This window comes from Linepithema humile, chromosome 4 (genome assembly GCF_040581485.1).
Source record: "Linepithema humile isolate Giens D197 chromosome 4, Lhum_UNIL_v1.0, whole genome shotgun sequence".
Classification (NCBI taxonomy): Eukaryota; Metazoa; Arthropoda; class Insecta; order Hymenoptera; family Formicidae; genus Linepithema; species Linepithema humile.
Window position 1 is genome coordinate 6,790,966 of NC_090131.1, and position 23,697 is coordinate 6,814,662.

Genomic DNA, 23,697 nt, shown 5'->3' on the forward strand with positions numbered 1-23,697 from the left:
TTTCGCGCGCGTCATCCACGTCCGTCTTGTCCGTCCGATTCATTGACCGTGCGTGCGTTTTCGCACTGTCACCGCGTAACCGTTGCCGTAATGCCCGGCACGGCGGAGGAACCAAGAGGGACAATAATACACGGCCGCGTCATTAATTCAAGTTCGCTCGCAGAAATCCTTCGCGGCACCAACGCGGAAGCTGCTTTACGATCGGTCCTTCTCTCTCGTCGGCCTCGCGGCTGCTCTGCTGTTGCTTCGCTCAGCTTCTTCCTTCCTTGATCCTGCTGTCTAAACGCGTCGACTCGGTAATTATCAGACCGCCTGTTATCGCTTGATGAAACGCGACATTTCAACGCGTGCCGTCAACGGTGATCGCAATTGCATTATCAAAAATCAGGACTTGAGAAGGACTTGAGAACATCTTTATCAAACAAAACTGTCAGAACCGCTTGAATTTTAACGGGATTTTTAACTGAACTTCTCTAAAAAATCTCTGCACGCTTTTTCTAGTCTCATTTTTTAAGTCTACGACTGAATTGAAATTAATAATTGCAATGGCAAATTATTTGAAACCGCAATATTTCTCAATGCTGTAATCATTATATCTGTAGCAAAAAAATTCTGGCTATTTAGTTTCATCATTAAAAAGTATTTCAAAGTTTCAACTACTGCAATCAAGTGTTGCTTAATAATCTATTCTACTTAATAACCTTAATTTTATCGGATATGTTTATAGCTTTGTGTATGTATTCAGTAAAAATGAAAAAAAAAATGTCCACTTTCCATTCCTATATTTGAAAGTAATTTGAAATCCGCATCGAATAAAACTCGATCTCTCTCGGCGATATTTCTTACAGATCCAGCTTCGGAAGTGTTCACTTCTCGAAGGCTCAAGGAATACGAGTGACGCGGAAGAGAAGGACCGAAATTCGTCGGCTTCTTTCCCGTGTAGAAATTCGGCACGGATAAATGCAGGAGAAATGCTCGTCAGAGGAGAGCAACGGTAAGTTTCTCTCGTTGATCACGAGCGAACCTTTTTGCACATTCGAGACCGGGTCTCGGCGGTAATGGTCGGCACCGGTAGACGAGCAAAACCGAAACGACCGGCCACGGTGTATCTCAGCCGGAATCGCGGCTTAAATTGGCGTCCTAAGTGCGACGGTTAGGCGAGAGGTGTATATTAGTTCTTATCGTGCGTTTATCTCTTCATTTGCCATGCCGCAGTTTACAATAATCTAAGCATGACATTTTTTCGCAATTCCCCAATATATTCGACACTCTTTCGCACTATTAGTGATGTAATTATGCTTGTAGAATATTAATGAAAATGTAAATAATATAAGATAAATGCAGCTATTATTAGCCCCTCAATTTGTAAAACATTTTAAATTGTATTGATGAGAGAAAAGAAATTATTATATGCATAATTATCTATTTTTAGAAACAGTGTGGACGCAACCAAGGAAGCTACGCTGACGCTTAATAAATTCGCGGAGACATTAAAAAGTATTGATGTTCAATCAAACTTCGATTAATCCGGCAACTGTTAGAAGCATAGTCGTCGAGCGATAATTCATTGTAGTTAATAACGGATGCTTCATCCGCGTTCTAAAAGTACCGATATCGCAGTGTAAAAGTTTTATGACTCGTATAAATTAAGCAGCTTTAACCACGCGCTTTACGGCTCTGCATAAAATAATGGTGTATTCACCGCCGCAGCGCGGAACTCTGCGCGCGCGTTCGGGTGACGCGCTAGAATTATCATCGCCTATTTTCATTCTCGTGGTTTAGAACCGGCGATCTCATTGAATTAATTTACGTTCTTTGTCCGTTTTACGACTTCCGATCTCGTAAAATCACATATTAAGTCTCGTGTCTTAATTTTTAACGGTGCGAAAAATCGTAAATAAAGAGTGGAAAAGTATCACGCTCACATAACACTTAATTGCGTTATAATTCTTGATAAATCTAAGACATTGACATTAATCGGAATGTGATCCCGCGGTTCCACATTTGAAAAACTTAAATTCGCTTGTATAACTAATTCTCGCGAGCTGTCTATCGAGATATCGATAGTATGCAAATGCATTAAGAGAAACAGAACGAAAGAAAGAAAAAACGACGAGGTTCGAGTGCGTCACGATCGGAATATAAGCGGTATGGTAATGGCAGCCCGGAGGTGCCATCTCGAAATCCGTATCATTGGCCAATAATCAACGTCAACGGTTCGGTAACGACGCGACTTCGACTTCGGTCTCCGTATCGCGCCGCGGAATCGCGCTCTCTCTCTCTATCTCGCCGCGATTCTTCTACTTCGCCTATAAATAGTCTCTCTCTCCGCGCGCGAGAAAGATCGCGCAGCACACGCAGCCGCGTAATAACAGATCGCGCCGCGCGCAGGTTTACCGTCGATCCGTATCGCGAATATACGGCCGCACTCGATCGCGCGCCGATAATTAAATAGCCGAGCCGCCGACTTAGCGCGCGATCCACGCGCCTCGCCTAATCCTCGCGCCCAGGAACTACCACGGATGCATTTATTAGTGTAAGTAGTCGAGCTCAAACCGAAATATACAACCTCTAAAACCGAACGGTAATTTATAAGTCTCGTAATTGCGTATTAAATGTTTATATGCATTTATTTCTGTAGATTCCACATAAATTACTTAATAAATATTCTCAAATAACATACATTTTAAAAGTAATAAAAATGCAACAAGATATTTCAGAGATCATATTTTTCTAATTAAGCTTTAATCAGAGAATCAGAGCATATCTTTACGCTAAAAATTTCGAAAATAATGAACGATACGTTTCATCTAGACAAAACCAATGAAAAAATTGCTGTGTCAACCCATTTAAAGTATGAATTATACAGAAAATCTCCGGTACGCATCCGAGATATCGATAGACTCGATCACAGAGACGCGAGCCTGGAGGTCGTAACGTCAAGGGCGCGGCCACACCTGCCTCTTATCGTCCGCTAAGAGTCCCAGAGGAATTATCTAGGGCTGCCGGTGCATCAGATCCTTGGAATTGACGCCCGAAGCCGATACGAGACACGCCTAGTTAAGCCGCGTGATGTATGCGCGAAAACGGGGGCCGCAGATTCGCCGATCGCTGCGAATCGAAGAGCAGTGGCAGACACCGAAACCGATTCGCGAAGGGACGCTCTCTCGCCGCGCTAATTTACCTCTTTCACCCGCATACCCCGCCCTGCTCGCCTCCTATCCATCTGGTTGCTAAGCTGGCCACTCTTTCGCGTCGGGTACTCCTGTCTCTCGCACCTTGACCGCCTCCGGGAATGCAAATTATTATCGGTCTCTCTGCGCTAGGCGGAATTTCTTCGCTCGCGCCTACTGGAACCGCCGTGACTTATCATGCCTAATTGCACGGTCCACCCGGATGAGTTATCGCCGTTTTGCAATATTAAAGAGGCGCCAATTAACGCGGAGATATTCTTTTTACTATCCGCACGCGATCTCGCGCGGCGAAAGTCCCTCCCCGTCTCGCTTCGATCTTTATTCCGTTCTCAATCATCGGCAGTGCCGAGGACAGCACCGGTGGCGTAAATTCTGCGCGCTTATATACGTCGTTTAAAAGTTGATTCTGAATGTACAATGCATGCGCGCGACTCGGTCGCTGTTACCAGCGGCGATATAGCTCGCTCGTTGAAATACGCGCGAGTGATTTAGGATTTGAGACGAAGATTCGCGGTCCGAATCGCGTAGCCGAATAGTGAAATATCGCGCGACATGTAACGAGTACAAGCTTCGCGACTATTGGCAACTATGTAACTTATGGAGTTTGTAAAAATCCCGGCTTCGCCCCGCCTGTCGCGACCGAACGCGAGAGATCGGCGTAGGCTATCGAAACGATCGGGGTATAAAGATACATCGCACAACGCCTTCAGCCAAGCCCGGTCCATTTCTCTTTCGCGGACACCCCGGCACTGCCTCCCCTTTCTTCCTCCCCTCCTCCACGCGCTTAGCGTAGCGCCATCATTCTTTCATTCACGGCGTGTATTTAAAGTGCCGGCGGTCTCGTGGCGCTGATTTCACTAACGAAGCCAGCGATTTATATCGCAGCTCGGCGAATCGGCGTCCGCGGTAGGCGAGAGAGCTCTCCGAGTTACCGAGAGTTCATTGTTAAATAGCACCCGGCAGCCACGCACGACCCTTATCGTTTGCATTGACGATCGAATTGACGACGGTGCTATCGATTACCACGTACAAACGAACGTCACGGTAATTCGGAATCGCCGTATACAGAGCGTTTCAAATACCGCACGCTTTCTTAGCGACAAAATTTTTGCACAAATTCTTTGTAGAAATAAATTCTTACGTTTATAAATTTCAAACTTCAAATTTAATCAAAATTCTCTGCAATTTCTCTTGCTTTAAAAAATTATATTGTTGCAATTAATTATAGTAATCTTAAGATTCGTGAAATTATCTTCTATTGCAGGTAAAATAATTGCTTTTAATTTTTTTCTGTATTGCTTTCGGCGCTGATTTAAATTTAAAAATACAAATCAACCTCCCTCGCGGACAGATCGTCAGATCCCCAGGGATCGTTACTGGATTTGCGAGATCGTGGGACGAGAGGTCTCTCGCAGCAAGATAGTAACTTAGAGTTAAGGTAGGTCGGGGCGTAACCCAGGATCAAACGAGTCAATAACTCGTGCCGTGCCTCCTCCACCTACAATGAGAAATCGCCTTGCCTTGCCTACAATGAATGTGGGTGCGCGCTGACGTATTGTTGCGAACTGCGTACGCATACACACACACACACACATGGGTGCGTGACCGCGCTCTCGCGCGCGCGAATACGTCTTCATGAAATCGAAACCCCGGGCGACACCGCGTTCGCGTAATTGCGGCCAGCGTGAAACAATCACCGGCGAATCGGTATCGCGAAACGCGATCGAGAGAACGCGATCGAGAGAACGCGATCGAAAGGCCGTGCTGGAAACGCACATTTGCATAATTTATGTCTTCTTACTTTTCTTAGAGCTCTAATAATATTGGTTGCATCGTTTGAGACTGCTATCAATGAAGAGAAACTTACTACCACAAAGAAAATAATGATCGCTTTCTACTTTATACGAGTTCACTATCTTCAATGTGGGAGAATTTTATTTTAACAATTTTTGACGAAAAGATCTTTAATCTCAAAATTGTTTCCACTAAAAATTTATGTACATGTAAAATTGTTTAAAAATATAAAATATAAAAATTATTATCTGCCTCACACATACAAATGTTGCAAAAACTGCGAGACTCGCGGTGCTATCGAGTGCTCGCGCAAGCATGAGAAAAACTACAAGAGCGAGAAGGCGCTAAGAATAACCGGCGTGCCGACAATCGTTGCGGGAGATTAAAACCTCGATTACAATCCCGGTGCGAGATAATCGGACGCTGGGGATAACCGGTACTGGAACAATCGGTGCCAGAAACAGCGCGGCGTTTCTGGACCGATCGATCGCGCGATGTAGGCACAATATTGGGCCGTTAATACGACCGAACACGCTGCAAGTCTTTGCGCGAGTCTATGCATTCTACTGACAACACCACCGTCGTCGCCGCCGCCGCCGCCACCAGCATCACCATCTATCCTGTTATTTTCTCCCTCGCCATCCAAGAACAATATTATTTTTCACTATTTGGGCTTTTCGAGGCCGGGCCGCTCGAGAGTGAGAGGAGAGGCCGCATAACGTGCGGACGCGGCTGCGTGAGGCACGAGACAATAATAATTCATCGCCCGGAGGCGCGCAGCACGCAGAGCTGCCCGTGCTGCTTCCAATCCTTCGGCAATTTGCACAGAGCGTCGTAAAATAAAACGCGCAGGGGGTGAAGGGAGGATTGTAGGGACCCGCGGTGGATTGTCTTTTCGGATACGCCGAGACGCTTTCGGGGAAGAAGATCCACGGCGCGAAAGCAGCGCGAGAGAGAAGGCGCAAAAAAAGGAATACGACAACAACACCTCTTGCCAGATGCTTTGTGATGGCTAGTGACGTCACGTATATATATGTGTGCGTTCGCCAGCTATCAATATGTGTCACGCCAAATCCAAACGAAATAGAAATTCGTATTCGATTTAGAGACTCATGGACTCACGAATGGACCTTTGTAATAGTTAATATTTTGCTAGCGTAACTTGTAACTAAAGATATAATATTTAATTAAATTTATTTAACAAGCGAATGAGTCAAATAATTTCTGTAAAATACATAAATGAATTTCTAAATTAAAAAATTTTTTTCGAGAAATTAAATAGCTGCGAGGATCGCTGAGAAAATAAATTGAAAAATATAATAATTATCTAACAGATTTAGCTATTGATTGAATTTTTATAATAAATAACATATTTTTTTAATTTTTGAAACTTTTTGACTCATCCTCGTATTTTCTCGACATCTTGTATATTTAGAATTTTGACTCGTAAATGCAATTTCGATGAAAGCGTGCAAGTAGAATGGATCATTTTTTTGCGCAAGAATTGGGATTTATTCAATCAGCGGCATTTGATAACTTCATCCATTTAAGCCGTTATACGAAGCACGATATATCATTCTGACGCGTCGCGTTATTTCACCCGGATTTAGACCTAACCGCGCCGTTTTCTCGCTGATTTATTTATTTAATCTACGAACCGCGCGCCGCGGTTTTTTTTCGCTCTGCAAGCGATTCACGGTTAATGGCGCGCGACGTTTCCGCACGGTGCAGCTTCCTCGCAGCGACGATTCTAAATGCATTAGTTCGCGTTTGATTAACGAGTACGTCATGCGTATGAATACAGCCATTAGAAAACGTATTACTCAAGGATACCGAGAAGGGAATCCGTACGCGATCGCACTTCCTCTTTTTTTCTCTCTCTCCGGCGAATCCGGTATACGTATCACAGTATATTTCGTCATTAAGATTGAACGGACAGTTTAACGCGTTCTTTGACCGACGCATAAACTACGGACGTAACTAGAGGCATTCTCGTGAATCGCCATAAAATAAATAACGCTTATCATAAAAAAACTTCGTTATACAATCGACGCGCCAAATCAGTGAGAATTGCGCGTCGATGGAGCGTCTGAACATCCTGTCGTTCATCATGTACAATAATGGTAGATTCAGAATCAAGATTAAGAATTCAGTCATCGAGTGATCTCTATGTGTTAAAATTTGCCGGCTGTAGGCAAACCGTTACCATTACATCATCGTAAAATATAGATCTCTTGTTATATGTTAACTATTTAAGTGCCAAGAAGCGCGATCGTGCTTTTCCTCTTTGAAAAATGCCAGTGAGTTCAGCGGCACTGATTCTCAAGAAATAAAATTAATCTTTCAGTTACATGAAAAATGGAGAATACACTAACTTATATAACTTACTGTCTCATAAGAGCTATCTTCAAATATTAAATTAAAAAAAGAAATTGCGACGACGCTTGTTAGCATTTTTCGACATGAAAAAGCGCGATCACGCTGCTTGGCACTTTTCACGCGTACCTTTGCGACCGTCTTCGACATTTATAAAAACGATTAAAAAATCACGACTGTATGATTATTAAAAATAATTTTGAAATGCATTTAATGTAGGATCTCCAAAATACCGAGAAGAAATTAATATCTGAAATATTCGTTATTGCGTGTCGCCCGACGTTCTTTCTGTGAAATCACGGGCTCTTTTCGTTGCACGCCCCGGGATTCTCCTCGGAAATCTACCGTGTCCTTAATAAGAAGGAACGTTCGGCGCGCGTAGCGTACCGGCGCTTGAGGAAGAGACAACGCTTTCGCGTTCCGAGACACGTTAATCGTACATCGTAAGCGCGATCGCAGGCGAGCCGGAGGGGAAACGTGGTTTAGGGGCGCGGGTGCAGTCGAATTTCTAGAGCGGTCAAAAACCCGGCGAGTCGGTCCGAGGCGCGGTCACACCGTGCCGCCTCGAGGAAGGCGCACGCCGAGTAAACCTTTCCTAATATTACAGCCGTGAGCCATCACGAAGAGATGTAAAGCGTCCCGAAAACGGCGATTCCGCGCGGATTCATGTTAAGAAGGCCCGCCGGAAATAGTAACGCGCCCTTTCTTAACTGGCGCTTTTCAGACGCGTCTACGCGCTTCGGGGGACTTCCACGGAGAGAAAAAGGACGAGGGGACTCAGTTAGGGCAGTAGATTTCGTGCCGGCGTAGCGCGTAGCCCGGCATGTCTCGAGGTGTCGTTGCACTAGGTTCGATTTAATTGGCGAGGGATGCATAAACAACTTAATAGCAGCTTCTCCAATTTCAGTCGAAGGTTGCGAAAAATCGGTCCGTCACGCCTTTTTTTTATTAAAAAAAAAAGAACATTCCAACGGAAACATGCAAAGGCGCTTCAACGCATCGCGCAATACGCATACTTTTATTAACGCTTTAAAACCCGGAAGTGATACTGGTAGCCAGTCGCTGTAGGAAAGTTTCACGATATCAGTGCTGTCGCATCTCTTTCCGCGTGTTCAATCTAGCTAACGCAAAACGTGGCTTATGGCTTTCCCATGATGACCCTTCACTCTCAGTGCTCGTCGCGCTCTTAACGTTCTCGTGCTAATAATTTCCTATTCTCCTCTGTCCCGCGTAATTCACTCAGCCTCTGACAGGCCCGAGGCGTTATCGTCGAATCTGTTAATTACGCCAAAGTTGCACGTCCGAAAGTCATAACGCGTCGACGTAATCAGCGGGACCAATCGGTACGCGCCTTACCGCACGTGAACTTTTCATCGTTCTTGCGCTCGTCAATGATCCATAAATTACGATTGAAAGGCACGCTCTCTTGATAGTTCGACCAATTTTGCAGTCGATGCCGTTTAATAAAACAAAACAATCATAATCGTGTGCATAATATTATTTTCGCAGAACGTAAATGTGATAAAAAAATACATCGTTATGCTTGTACCATCTCATATAAATGTAAAAATTATTTTGTTAAAAATTTATTTAATCCCTAAAATAGCCGACAGTGTGTCATCTCATTCTCATTTCACGTAAAATCCAAAATTCTACAGACTCTCAGAAATCATACTTCCATCCCATCGCACGCGAAAATTAAGAAAATTATTTTACCGTAAATTTGTTTAATTCCTAATTTAATTAATAAATCGTTCTCTTATTTTCATTATTATTTCGCGTAATCCAAAATCGTACGGACTTCCGGGAACTATATTATCCGTCGCATCTCGCGTCTTGCACGCGCTAGATGACGAGCCATAGCGGACGCATCAGTGCTATCTAACATCCCGAGGAAGATAATGCACAGGGTGGCTTGAGGGGGGGCAAGGCGGGTTAACTAGCGCCGATCTCTAACCGGACATCTAGGGAAGGCAATTAACCGTACCGGACATTTCTCTTCCTGCCTCTTTCTCTTTCTCTTCTTCTCGTTTCACCTGTGCGCGCATAACTCTTCTCTCTCTCTTTCGTCTTTTTATTGCGCGTTGAGTTATTCGTGCTTATTGTCGCCGCACCGAACTCTCGTCCCTGTCCCCGAGGTAGAAAAACAGGGGAGGGATAGAAGGAAGAACCGGCGAGAGGAGGGAAAGAGAGAGAGAGAAATAGAGAGCGGGTTCAACCTAGGAATTTATCACCGCTACCGACAGCCATTAATATGCCATTGTGCGCCCGCGGACACCGGCAGCGGCTCGTCCATCTTTTCGTGACGCGTTAACGACTGACCTCTGCCGCGAACGGCAGCTCCTGAAGAGTCCCGAGACTCGAGTATGTACCGCGACCGAACTAGGATCCAGATTGTAATGAGCGTGAGCTTGGATACGATAGTCGCCGATGAGGATCCGAGATCGAGAATCGTTTCGCGCGAGAATAGCCTCGCCGATTCGCCGTTAAACCTCTCGAAGTCCCAATTAATTCCGGCAAATGGAGAATCTTATTCTCATTTTAACGCTATTGATGCTTAGAGATTTTATCGCCGAGTCATCCGCAAGAAGTGACGGTAATTCATCGCATTATTTTTTACAACCGTACACTGTCCAATTTCGCCTTCTCGTCTTCGTAGATAGGTAAGAGCCGAACCGGTACAGATCGCTTTTGTGACCACGGCGAAAACACACTTTTTATGTCCGCTAGTCTAAACGCAATTACACTTTAATTTATAGCTTCTTCGACGCTATCCGCTCCTTCGACCCAGATCGCCACAATTCGCTCCCATTAATTACTCGTAACGTAACGTTGCCGCGCACACATTTGAATTGAACGACAGTCTATCAGTGTAATTATTGTAATTGTACACGAACATTTTATAATCCCGTTTCGCGTTCATAATGATTCAGACACATTCCGTTGACCTTTGTCTTTTTTTTCTGTCCACGATCGTAAACTCCGCGAGGCTTATCGAAGTAACATATACGGCTAATAACAGCTAATTTACTTAATTAACGTTTAAAGATAATTCTCGCTAATAAAGACTGGCTAATAACAAAGTGTTAATTTTACCGAGTCCGCCGAATTGAAAGGTATTTTTTATCACGAGCGTGCGCTGAAAAGGCGAATACTCGAAAGTTAATAAAGCGAGATTCACGGTGTCGTAACGATCGGTAGCTGCGTAGCTACCCGACGACGAGAGGAGGAGGATCCCGGGATTCGATCGCGAGAGGAAGTGAGTCTCTTAGCGTGAGCGCCGATCCGCTCGCCGTCGAACGATCATTAATCATCGGGCCGCCGCGCGGCCACTATGTGACGTACCGATGATTTCACCTTGGCAATGATCCAGGAAACGCCGGGGATCCACGTGCGTAGCTGGATCCGGAGACGTTTCTATTCAGTCGCCCGAGTCGCTCGACTCGCGAGAGTTCATAAGTTAAGCGTTTCCGCGTGGATTCCGGCCGGCACGGCGCGCGCGTGTGTGCGTGCGTGAATGCGCGCGTATATCCCGAGCGCATTCACGCCGGGCGATAGACCGAGGATAATACGAGATTTATCGCGATTTCTCGCGGCCGGGCGACCGGCGAATTAGTAATTGTCGGATTTCCCAATGAAGCGCGTCTCTAAATGGTTTAAACGCTCCTTCGGGCTGCCGCGGCTTAGAATGTGACTTAGCGGCGCGCGGCGCGAATTAATCGCGACTTCGAAGATGCACACGCGATACCGAAGTTATCCGTTTTTACGTCTCTCGATATCGGGTGTCGGCGAAAGCCACCGAACTTCTCACGGATCCTTGAACATTCTCTTTAATCCCCTAAATGAACTCTAATAAACTAAACGAATATAAAATGAGTAAAGAGAAATTAAAGAATATAATTACATTGCAAATTATGTGTTCTAGCTTCTTTATCCATATTGTATAAAAAAATTTTATTGCTCCTTTTAACTCTCTTTCTATTGAATTCTTTGGAAGAAAAAGAAGTGCAATTTTCATATGCAAGTCTTCGAAAAAAAAAAAAAAACAACGGACGCACAGACGCGCGTATTACGAAAGAAACTTCAACAGGTCCTCCTCTACTTTGTTACAAATACCGCACTGTTCGGCACAAAACCACCGGACATCCGGTCCGTATTATAGAACGGACGTTTCCTTGCGGTACTACAAGTCGCCGGTCTTACTTCGCAATGAAAGTCGATCGACTGTCGATACTATTTCCGGTTTGCTTTTATTTCCAAGACCATCTTTAATTAATTAAAACAGTACTTGCAAAATATCCATTTTTACGAAGAAGTATCTATCTTTTTTTTAACTTTTTCTAAAATACAATAGTAGAAAAAAAGTAAAAAACAAAAATTGACAAAATAGATATATCTCTATATGCTATAGTGGACGTAAAAATAGATATATGTTCTTTTCTCATTTACAATTAATTACGATTACAGTTAATTTAATACGCCACAAATTTCGAATGTTTTCCGGCCAGACTGCTTCGCGGCGGAATAGTTAATTGCCATGTAATACATTGTTACATTTCTTTTTCTTCTTTCTTGCTATTGTAAATGAACCTCCGGTCTCTGAAAACGCGGTTTTCGCCATCATGCGACAAACTCGAGCGACTGCGGTCCGCTTCCAGACCGAGGTGTACAAACGAGAGCGGTAAACCGGTACCGGAAGGATATTGCGTAAACGGAAACGCGCGCGGCCGCCTTTGTTTCACCGGATCTTCATTCAGAGATGCAGGTGAACGTCGTGCCGACACAATGTTGTTGCAATTGCTGGAGATGGACTGGGAACGCAGGCAGGGAGGATACACGTAATTACAACTTTTGAGAATATGGTCTCGCGCTATTGTCGACACACCCGCCTCTAGCCACGTGCAACAACATAGAATACGCGATAAATAAGAAATTGTACTTCCGATCGCGACAATCCTTAAACGAAAAACTTAACTAAAAATTATACGAAATGCAAATCGAAAATAAATGAGCTGCTTGTTTGCAAAGTGGAATATAATTTTGAAATATTATTAATTTCAAAAGAAATCTCTTTTCATTATCAATTTTAATAACGAATTACATATAAATTGATGTAGCGGTTTAAAATTTTTTTAAAAATCTAAACTCACGCCAGCTTGAAATGTGTGTGTGATTGTTTGGATATTCACGTTCTATCACGAGGGAACGAGACATTTAAAAATTAATCGCATGGCGTTTTGCACGCGAACAGGCTTTCAGGCCGAAACAGGTTGTATAGTTTAGAGAAGGATCAGAGTTATCAAAAGACACCGGTATCGCCATCGCGGAGTCTTATATCTTCCTCTTGTTACAATAACATAATTATTGAGATACTTGGAACCCCCCGCATGCGCCACGCATGCACTCCGCGTGGCACGCAACGCGAATATTGTGTCGTACGTAGCTAAAATACGCGTGCGACCGTACTCTCGCCGTCGCTCTCTTCCTTCCTTTCTCCGCGTCTCGTCTTCGAATCCCGAATTGTCGAGATGAAACCGGTAGTCATCCAGGGCCGTACGTTTATTTTCACACCTAATTATTATCCTTGAAAATTGCTCTCAACACAAGAATATGATATTTGCATTTCAATGCGAATTTTCTTTATTTATTTATAGCTCGCAATTTTGTTCAAAGAATTTCAACTTCGTTACTGTTGTAAGATAATCGGCAACATTATAAGATTATATGGTAATTTTCGAAGTAATTAGATATACAAAGTGTCTCACAACTACCGCCCAATACTTTAATAATATATTCCGGAGACCAAATTGAGTAAGTAGATGATACGCAAGTCGCACTTTCTTTTCACTTAAATTATTTTAAAAAATTTTTATAAATTTTAAAAGATTTTTATAATTACCATATATATACACCATATATTTACTATATATTTACCGTAAAATAATGATTTTACAAATTTAATATAAAATTCAGTACAACTACTTTCGTACATTCTCAGTACGAAGTTAAGAGTAACAGATTTTTGCCATATCCTCCCATAATATTTGCATCGTTTCGACCCTGAGAGATACAAACATTCGAGTCTTATATATACGTCGCGTAATTGACGCCGACGGCGACTTCCGCAAAAATCGAGCACACCGACCTAAGACGAGATTTCGCCCAAACAATCCGCGTGGCGTGTGTCGTTCCTCTCGCGTCTCAAAATACAGGGTACCATAGCGCGAAAATGCGCCACGAAGAAAGGACACAGATTACATTGATTACACACATAGTAGCCGGACGACGGAGTAAACCGGACTCCGGCAGCGGCGACGGCAGCTCCTTCCGACTCTTCCGTTTTGTCCCTTGTGATCCCGAGGCTGATTATCTGACACCATATGAAAACGGAACAGTGAAAGCGATTCCCCGGCAAAGAAGTTCGGCGGAAAAAGGAACCGGGAGAGACGTCCGACGGCAATTGCTCCGGTCCCGCTCGTTAATTTTCGCATCTTTGAACTCGCCGTGTTTCGGCCGCGGCGACGATTACGTCAAAACGACATGGGCGATTCTCTCTCCAGAGATGTCAGTGATTCGCGGGTGACACTCGGGTAACATCATGTGCATGCGAAGCAGCGTATCGCGAGGCAAAAGCAAAGCTGCACGAATCTACGCGAGGGACTCGAAGAAACAACGCGTTCGCAGTATCGAGAAACAAACAGAAGAGTGGGCTGCAGTTTGCTAAAAATTATTATTATTTTTTCTGCGGATTCTAAATTTATTTCGCTCAAAGAACAAGTCGTCGCGGCGGTTTTTTTCAGATACAGGAAGATCAGGAAGTTAAATCGGCGGCGCATCTGCCGCGTCGCATCTCGTCGGAGAGAGATGCGAGTCATCGCGCGGTCTACAATCGAAATCGACGTGGCGACTATAAGAGGAACGCGAGAGGGGGGATCAAAAGAAGAAAAGGGAGCAGCACTCGGCGCCGGGAGATGAAGACATTTCACAGAGAGAAGAGAGAAAGAGAGAGAGAGAGAGAGAGAGAGAGAGAGAGAGAGAGAGAGAAAGACGACGGTGCTGGCGCATCAAGTTCGTCATTAAAGATCCTGGTAGGTGTTCGCGCGGCTTGAAAGGATGCTTTTTCCGGGCAGAGAATTCGCCATTGTCTAACGGCTACGCCGACTAAGGGCCGTCTAAACTGTCCTAAAAGGTCCGTGTAATATGCGCCACGGCACGCCACCCACGTGGAGAGAGATATAAGAGAACCGACCGATCTCGATAAAGGCGCGATTGGGAAAATCGTTTTGTTGCCGATTCTCGCACGAATCCGCCCTTTGGTAATATAAAGATCATTCGATACGGAACCGCGATCTAACACTTTGCCTGCTGCGGATGACGCGGGAGATGTCATGTCATGTAATGATCGAACGTTATTCGCCCATCGACGTTCAGCGAGGATCGTTCAGAGTCGCGCATTGAAATATCAGTATTCGCCAATATATTGCGGTGACTCTACTAAATTTGACAGCGTAGAGCAAAAGCGAGAGATGGCGAGTGGAGATTATTTCGTCTAGCAAGGTAGAGCGTATGAATAAGATATGTCGCGCGCGACAAACTATTATCGTAAAAAGTTTCCTCTTAACGGTACGAAGATGATAAAGTTATGTTAATCCTCATCTGAACGAATACCGGTTCCGTTCGGACGTTCCTTCAAACCGTTTGTGTTACAATGCAATAATTTTGTTTATATGATTAGGAACGAAATGCTATGGACGCTTTTTAGCGAAAAAACAAGTCGACACAAGTCATCTTTACGAACGGTTTTCTACGTCTTTAGTGCGATTTTAAAATGCTATATGGATTTAAGATATCGAATAAGCAAATCTTTGCTTTAATCCTTGATAAAATTTAAGACTATAATTAAGACAATCTTGAATATAAAAGCGAAATAAAATAAAAACTGCCTGTCGTCTGCTATCTTTAAATCTACTTTAGACGATTTCGCAACAGAATATTTGACACAGAAAACTATTTATAATTTTGTGTAATAAAAAATCATAATGCGCATATACACAAAAACATATCACATAAATAATAAATAGAATTTTATTTTTAATTCTATCGTAAATTACGTTTTGTTTAAAGTAATTTTTAAAGTAAAATACCATTATATGTTCTTTAAATGAATCTAATATATCCACTGTTTGTGGAAAATTCCGTTAAGAGAAAATTTTTAATCGCCTGTTTTTTAAATTTATTATAAGCCATCTTAACAGTCATAGATATTTTTCTCAAATAAAATATATTGCAGGTTATTGCATCGATCATCTAGAATTCAAGCTATTGCAATGGAAAAGTTGCCTGACCGCCTAAAGTGAGAGATTCACTGAATGTATCGTTATTTAAGATTGATTAATTGCTATCGTAAATTTCAGTTAATTACTTGGATGTCCGCTATTTTCCTGACAAATGTCGCACAGTGCTTACATTCCCGATATCACTACGACATCTCTCGAGTGATTATGCAAATGGATAAAGGAACAGGTTGCTGACCGCAGTGAAGTCGCGTGTGTAAAAATAACTTTTACTTCAGCTTGAAGCGTTGATTCAAGAATATGTGTGAGGTAAAATTTTCTATAAACAATCTAGCAATCTAACATGCACATTCCGCCACATGCAATATCATAAAGATGAAATATATGATAAATATAATCAAATTATTTTTACCATTTTTGTTATTTCGGCATCTTTGTATATTGTGATAAAATAAATATCATTAAACGTAGACAATATATTTCAATAAATGAGTAGAATATAACGTTAGAGAAATAAATTCAAAAAATATTATAAGTAACAACGTTATGTAATTGTAATGTATTTTTCAATCAAATGATGTGAGAGCAGTGGCAAATTTATCACGCAACAAACTCTTATAAATAATAGTCCTTTCTATTAAATTTCTATTAGCAACCCGCGACAGGAATGAAGTTATAAAATAGTATGCGTTAAGTGACGGCCAACTAGTAAAAAAACTTAAGATTTTATCGAATATTTCGAGTAATTTACGAGCCTTGGCCATGTCTCTTTATGTTCACTTTTGTATGAGCGTACACTGCATAATTAGCAATCAGCCTTGTAATTACAGTAACGCTATAATAGTTAATTATTTAAAAGATTTAAGAGACAAGCGCGAAACTAGATTTAAACGCAGCCGATCCTACAAATTGTCTTAAAAGTTAAATTTATCTAGTTACACCAAAAATTAATTTTTAAAACTGTTGTCTAATAAATTCAAAAACAATCTCTTTCGTAAAAATTTAATTAAATGCCTCAAAATTCATCTAAAAGTATCATAAACATTACTAAACATTTTTTAGGTTTACAATTATTCCACTTGATTCAGGTGCAATTTTTCAGAAAATAAATTTAGTAAAATTAAACAGTTTTGAAATTTAAACAAATGTTATAAAACAATCCGTATTGCGAATAAGTAAATATAAGACCTCGCGTAACCAATCTGTTTCCAATAAATTATTCCACGGCGGACAGCGAAGCGTTTTTCTTTGTGACTCTCTCGCACCGTGACTGCTCTCAACGGGGTGTAACCTCGTGAGAAATTCAGGAAAAATCCGTACCGACCACCCATCGTGGCCGTGGCGAGGGAGGTGAATTAAATCACAATGCGCCCGTAAGATTTGAAAATAGCGGAAGAATGAACGGACCTATATTGACGCTGTTCTCGCCTTCGCCCAGGTATATCATCCCACGATCGCTTTCATTAAAAAGAAAGTTCCTCCCTATATACATTTGACCCGTGCTACGAGCCCGAATATAATCAGAGGCGCACGTGTGCAACAGAGGCCCGCTGCGTGCGATCTAATTTCCACGACAGAGAGATATAATTATTAACGTATCGCCTAACAGCACTCTACTGTGAAAGGATTGCTCGCAGAAATCGTACTTTTATCATACTTTTTGTAATATAAAAAAATGCCGATATAACATTAACAAATCGTAAAATAATAATGGAATTTATTCCGTGTTATTACTCGATCGATTTCACGTGCAAATCACCGAACATCCGTATCGTTTTATCTGTTTAATTTAAAGCGTTTTTCAAACGATGGATTTACGATTCTTAGATGACAATGCCGTATCAATGTAACGCTATAACACGCGACGAAACGTGTATCAATTGTCTATAAGGAAACAATGGTCAAGAAAATTTTTAATTTATAACTTATCAAATTTCTCGTCGATCGCACATCGATGAACTCTTCGTGCGTTCGATTAACTGTCCACGCGGGGTCCTTTCTTTATCCCCGATCGCGGTACTGTGATTTATGGAGACGCATTGACAACAACACGACGTGTGTACATCGACTAAGAGAACTGTCAATAAACTTGGCAACGGTACATCAACGACCCACGGAACCCCGCAAAATGCTGGCTTGACAAAGTACGCTATAACACGCGGATATGCACGCGAAAAATAGCGAATCCCTCGATAGAAATATTAAAATTAATCTGACGGAAACGCATCTATAATGAACATATGTTATAACTAATTGAAATGTTTCCTAATATCAGAATATTTCTAGATTTATAAAAGAAATAGTCAATTATATAATCAAAAATTGATTCCAACATTTATTTTAAATAAAGCTGGATTAAAAATAGATGCTGAAAACAAAATTTCACGGAAATTTTTTATTGAAAAAATCTTGCGTAACATATCACGTGAATGACGGAAACTAAATTGAAACGAGCTCACGAAAACAGATATTAAGGACCGTCCATCGCCAGTTTTCGCCTGTCCCGAAACTTTCTTGCCTGGAATTATGCGGTGATAAAACAACGCCCGCAGAAAAACGGCTGCTGTAAACGCGCAGCGATAAAAAGAAAGAGAATAATAAATTAAAAACAATGGTTTGTTAACGCCCAACGGATATGCGGTCACAAAATTGGGCGTCGACATCCATGAGAATGGCGCGATTAATAATACCATGGCGATATATTCGAAAACCGCTCATCAATGATAATTCAATAGCGCTGCCGCTTTCCCCGAGAGCCATGTCTTTCGTAGTCTCAAAGAAAGCAGTTTGTTTGATTCGATGCGCCGCAAGACTACATCGTCCGATGAAAATTGATCTGCGTGATCGACGTTTGAGCATTAACTGTTGCTACAAAATTATTTACGCAGCGAGTAACTATAATTTAAATTTTTATTTTAGCATTGCCAATTGAATTACATTACCTATAATTTAATTAATTAATTATATTCGAGATGTAGTGTTGCATTGGTTTCATCATAATATGCCGTGCTTGAGAATTTCTTTCTTTTTAGATCATGATGTTCTAAAACGCAGAAACGCCGGTCTCTAACTATCGATCAATCGTCATACTCTGGAATTCACATAATGATTCGCCTACTCTCCGACATGCCCATTATCTTTCTCAAAGCAATCGTCTTCCGACCTCAATTCATCTATCCAGGTGGTCTTTTACGGTTTCCTAATTTCCCCGCGGGAAATTCAGCGAGAGAGAATCCGGGAAAGACGCACAATGCACGGTAGCGCATTCGTATAATTGAGATCGACCGGCAGTCACACTAATTTCGTGCTTAAGAGGGGAGGATGGAGCACCCAAAGCTGCCCGCTTCCATTGTCATTCGTGGAAGTAGGAAGTTCATTATACGACCGAACTCGCCGACGATATTCCGTCGACACGCTCACAATACGCGGCGAAGCTACCGAATGGCAATCGCGCAGCGATGGCTTTCTTCTGCGGGAAAAGGAAGAAAGACGAGATGGAAACGAGACGAGGCGCTGAAAGACACTTTCCAGCCAAGTCATCCCAATCACGAGCAACGCCGCCAATCGCGCGTCGTGATCGTGCACGAATCGAATCGTCGCTGCAGTGAAAATTAAACAATCTCGCAGTCGCCTAGGTTGCGATTGTCGAACGATTAAAACTCCGAGAGAGATGCTCAAGAGAGCAATATTAAAATTTATTTATCAAGGCATATACGTATTTTTATAAAGATATTAAAGCCATATAATTTACGAATCCTAATTATTCAAATTAAAAATAAAATATATAAAATATTTCAATTTTATGAGAATCTGTGAATTATAAAAATAAGATATTGAATAAAAAAGAATTGATGAAGATCAAGATTAAATTATTCAATCAAAGCAAAATTGAGTAATATTAATTTTAATTATAGCTCAAATTATTCTTTTTTTTAGCATCAGATTTTAGCATCGACTATAATATAGACGGAAAAAACGGATTAAATCGTGACTAGCTAATCGATATTGGTAAAATCTTGACTATAAAATTTTCTTTTATAAAAAAAACACAGGTAAAAAAGCGGAAGGATCGATAGATCCGATAGAACACTTCCTCTATCATTTAATAATGGCAGGGTCGGTCTATGAAGCAATCGGGAGGAGAGACGGCCGATGACTGACACTTAAGGTCTTAATATTCAATGATCGATAAATAATAATTAGACACCTGTTGAGCAACATATGGGTCGATCCTCTTTTTTTTATTATCCCTTTTTTCGACATCCTCATCGATAAGCTTCCTTCCCGTCCTCGCGTGACTCCTCCCACGCTTCAACGTCCTTCCTGCTTTTCCTCTCTCCGGCTTTTATAAAGAGAACCGGTAAGGATCCTGATATTCCCACACTTATACAACCTTTACTAAAATATAACTCTTTACTCGACATTCATTGACATTTGAAAATCTTGTGGAATGTTTTGAAATCGTTATCGAATCATCGATGAAAGCGGAATTAAGAAAGTCATAATATCATGACTTTATTTTATTATTCGCGTTTATTTTAAAACTCCGAGAAATCAAATTGCGGAAAACAATAAATTTGGGAAATTATGGAACCCCACAAATTTATACGGATTATATTTTGCAATCAATTCAAGAAAGATAAGAATACAAATATCAAATTCATGCATGCTTGTTCCAAGATAAGGTATGTCCCTATTGTATATATTTCCTTCAAGAAGCGCAAACAAGAGAAAGAAAATAATACGTGCTCGCGTGTAAAATATTTAATCCTCATTAAATCATAAACTATATTCACGGTAAGACATCGCATCGTCGACGAGGGGGAAAAAAGAAAGGCGCATAAAATCTGGATAAAATAAAAGCGAACAGAAGAGCCGCGCGTCTCGTTTTAAGTCACATGTAAAAATTACCGCGAGATATACGACGCCGTTACAAGGATTGGAGCTAATTACCACCCAGAAGCAACGTCTGCGCGTATTCCGCACAGCAATAGTGAATCAGCAGCGTTAACTGACCTCCTATCAGCGACCGTAAAACCCGACCTCGGCGTCGACCTCGCCGATTTATTTTCCCGTAACGAAGTAAAAAGAGGCGACATGAAGGGATGAACGAGCGGGGCTTTACGAGCGCGAGAAGGAAAGAGGATGAGAACTCTCGCGGCCGAAGGTAATATTCATAGTCGTTCGTCTACTCCTCATCATCGTCGCGATCGTCATTGTCGTGTGTCGTCGTCATTTATCGATGCGTCGCGTTCCTCGCTCGATGCCTTGATCGAGGAGCCATCGGCAGAAGCGTCACTCATGCCGTCTCATCGATTATCCCGCAAATCGAATCTCGTCTCTTTTCATCCCGTCTCTCCCGGACGATGCGAAAGGAACGCACGACGGATCGGCGATTAGGGATAATCGCGCGCCGAGTGCCATTCGATTTATTCGAACGCGCGCCGCGAAGTACCGTGAACTCGCGCGATACCAATCATGTATTTATCGCTGAATAAACCCGCGATGCTTCCCGATTGTGAATGCGTCGTACGCCGTGCTTACGCTGGTTCTTTTTATTTAATTATCGTACGCCTAAGCAAGCAAAGTGAATACGCAGCCTTGAGATATACGGAGTATGTCAGATTAAGTTTTCAGTTATATTGTCCGATTAATTGAAAAATAAATATTTTCTTAGTGAGAATATTTTAATGGCAAGTTCTTATAGATACAAAAATCTATTGCAAAGCAAGATTATATTGCTTTGTAACGGTTGCATGTTCGATTCGAAGAGATTACGTATAAATAGTTACAGTTATTCATGAAATTAATTAAATGTTTTAAAAATTTCATAATTTTTACATATTAAATATTTAATATAATATTTAAAAAAGAGAAAAGAGCAAATATATAATAATAGAATTTTGTATAGCTATCTGTAGAGTTATCTGAAGGAGCAAAATTACTTCTAATGTAATATTTCTAACATATATCAAAATAAATTTTTTGAAATTTTTAAAGCATAAATAATTTGCTGAATAATTTATAGCTTCTGATAAGAAAAAATAAGACTCACCGATAACTGGAGATGTCCGTAGCAACAGCAGTTAACGCCACTCTGTAAAAATAAAAAAAATTATATTCATAATTAATTCGGCAAGGCAATAATTCTACAAACAGTTAATTATACAACAAAATTTAATATCTCACAAATAATAAATAATAAATAAATGATAAATTAGTTACCTAAAAGCTGCTCTGCTGATGCCTGATGCCCCCTAGGCCTCCTCCTCCTCTCAGTAGTCGATCATGGCACATATAAAACACGCGCAATATTTTCTACGGTACTAACCGATATTAACCGACACAAATTTTGTCACGATGACAAAAGAAAAATTCGAAAAACATGAGATCGCACGGAAATCCGTTCAACATTCACTTCGGAAGCAGAAAAGAACGGCAGAAGGAAATAAAATATTACGCAATTAATTTTGCATGCCGCAGCTATGCTGAATTCGAAATTCTAAGCTTCCGCGCTTTCCAAATATGAAAAATTAAATATATCTGCATTTTAAAACGTTTAAAATGTATTATCTCATATTATAAAACAAATAAAATGTAAAAATTACAATTACAAATATACAATGTTGTATGTATTTGCGCAGAATAATATACCTGGATCGCTAATCGTGAGAGCAAATTAAGTACGAAAAGTAAATCAGCAATTATTTGTAAGAAATATATTTATTATGTTTTTCTCGATCGAGATATGAGAGGTAATAGCCGGAGCGATTCCCACTGCCGTCTATTCTCGCTGAAGTGTGTTACGCGAATAATAGCTAGGACGATAGCGCGTAAACAACATTCCATAGGTATGCCGTGACGTAGGTCACAAAAACAACCACCGAGTTGCGCGAGAAATTTCGGCTAGCTCGTGACGTCAGTGTTTATATACACAAGACACAGTACACGCGCTCCATTTCTCGCTTAGCCCTCGCGATTGAAAACTCGGATATTTATTTGCGCCAATCTTTAATTGTAATTTATACATTTAATTTTGTTTCTTATAATATGAATATAATGAAATAAAACGCTTTGAAACGCTGTTATCTTATTTACACAAAACGGCTGCGAAAATTACTTTGTATCGTTATTCCATCTCAAATCGCGATCGCGATTAAAAATATTATTTTTAACACAATAAAAAAAATATATTTCTAACAAATAATTACCAATTGATAATTCGCGCAATTAATTGCGTTACGCAATGACTCAAATATTTCATTCGTACTGCTGTAAATTTTTAATGTAATTCCGTGTAATTGCCATTATTCAACAAAATTCGTGTAGATTAATATCGATTAGTGCCGTTGAAAATATCACGCATATTTTGTAAGTATCGGAGAAGCAGTCATGAATGAATTACGAAAAGGAAAAGGAAGCCCGGAGAACATCAGTTTTCAGCGAAACAACTTTTTGTGAGGTAAATGCTTTAATTATTTATTTATTTGTAGCACGCGGAAATTTCAGATAGTTGGGCAATTCAAACAAATTAGATCTCGATAAATATCACTACTAGATATTATAGGAAATATGTGATAAGTTTAATAGATACTTATAAAATTTAATAACATTTAATATATTTATTATCTGGCTAGCTACAAAATATTTTAAAATATTATTATTTAGTCTTAAATATTAAACACTTATTATCTTTCATTATTTCAATGATTGTCACATTTTCTCATTTTCTCTTAATCTTTTTATTCTCTTTTATAATATTTCTCACTTTACTTAATTGAACACATTAAAAATTATTAAGAAGAGGAATTAGATTAGCGAGAAATATTTCTTTTTAAATTAATTTATCAAATATGCAGTATAAAAAATATCAATATTGATAATATAACATTGACATCTACATAAAGTGAATCAAAAAGCTGTTTATTTTCTATTTCCAATGCATATTATTTTTGCTGCAATTTTCTTTACTGTTGAAACTGCTTAAATTTTCAGAAATTACAAATTAACATTATAGATCGGCTATTGCTTCGAATTGT

At 40.7% G+C, this 23,697-nt stretch overlaps 1 protein-coding gene and 1 long non-coding RNA gene across 8 annotated transcripts in view; one reads left to right on the plus strand and one right to left on the minus strand.

Annotated features, from left to right (window-relative positions):
* LOC136999481 (uncharacterized) overlaps positions 1 to 23,697 on the minus strand; it is a 57,707-nt gene that overhangs the window by 32,678 nt on the left and 1,332 nt on the right. For 2 of the 3 annotated variants that reach the window (XR_010889877.1, XR_010889875.1), the window contains one exon: positions 21,714 to 21,755. This is a non-coding gene — a long non-coding RNA (uncharacterized lncRNA). Of the gene's footprint in view, positions 1 to 21,713; positions 21,756 to 21,883; positions 22,569 to 23,697 lie in introns of those variants that run through there. The other variant, XR_010889876.1, reaches the window with a different exon arrangement.
* Positions 22,940 to 23,697, plus strand: part of LOC105677733 (inner centromere protein-like) — a 44,717-nt gene continuing 43,959 nt past the window's right edge. For 2 of the 5 annotated variants that reach the window (XM_012376559.2, XM_012376558.2), the window contains exon 1: positions 22,949 to 23,120. The gene's annotated coding sequence lies outside the window, so the exon portion shown is untranslated. Of the gene's footprint in view, positions 23,121 to 23,697 lie in introns of all 5 variants that reach the window. The other 3 variants (XM_067353720.1, XM_067353719.1, XM_067353718.1) reach the window with 3 other exon arrangements.